This window comes from Galeopterus variegatus, unplaced genomic scaffold (assembly GCF_000696425.1).
Source record: "Galeopterus variegatus unplaced genomic scaffold, G_variegatus-3.0.2 Scaffold10724, whole genome shotgun sequence".
NCBI classification, from domain to species: domain Eukaryota; kingdom Metazoa; phylum Chordata; class Mammalia; order Dermoptera; family Cynocephalidae; genus Galeopterus; species Galeopterus variegatus.
Window position 1 is genome coordinate 14,977 of NW_007736835.1, and position 582 is coordinate 15,558.

Genomic DNA, 582 nt, shown 5'->3' on the forward strand with positions numbered 1-582 from the left:
CAGGGGGCCACTTATTTTGGTTATCTAGGGGATAATAAGGCCAATCTTGTGTGCAAAATTTAGTGAGGAGTTTGGGTTTGATGTCAGGCTTGAGGGATAAGGTGGTGAGGTTGTTTAAGAGACATTGTAAGAGTGAATCACCCCGGAGGGAGGAGGCAGAAGCTCCCATTCCGAAGAGGATTAGAGAGAGAGAGAGGTTTTAAAAGGAGAAAGAACGAGCCTTCCAGTCGGATGAGAAGGACGGAACTCAGAGGGCGTCCCCAATGAGTCGTGCTGTTCCCAGGAGATGGGTTCCTGGAACCCAGGAAGGAAGGGGGTGTAAGTCGTCACCTAGACCCTCGCTTCCTGTAGGCAAAATGCCGGAGGAGCCGGAAGGACCTAACGTGTTAGGGTTTACTGGACGGCGGGGTTCCTGGACCCGGTAGGAAGAAGGTTAGATGGGTTCAAGGATGAACCCAGGAAGGAAGAAGGTTAAAAGGAGTGAGAGGAAGAGAGAGGGAGGAATGGGAGGTTCAGCCTCTGGGGCCGGGAATGTGTCAATGCCGGGGCCGGGGGAATGTGATTAGGGTGAAGGTTTAAATA

The 582-nt window shown here is 52.1% G+C and overlaps 1 pseudogene; it reads left to right on the forward strand.

Annotated features, from left to right (window-relative positions):
• The first annotated feature begins 356 nt into the window (after positions 1-356).
• LOC103610187 overlaps positions 357-582 on the forward strand; it is a 15,304-nt pseudogene continuing 15,078 nt past the window's right edge.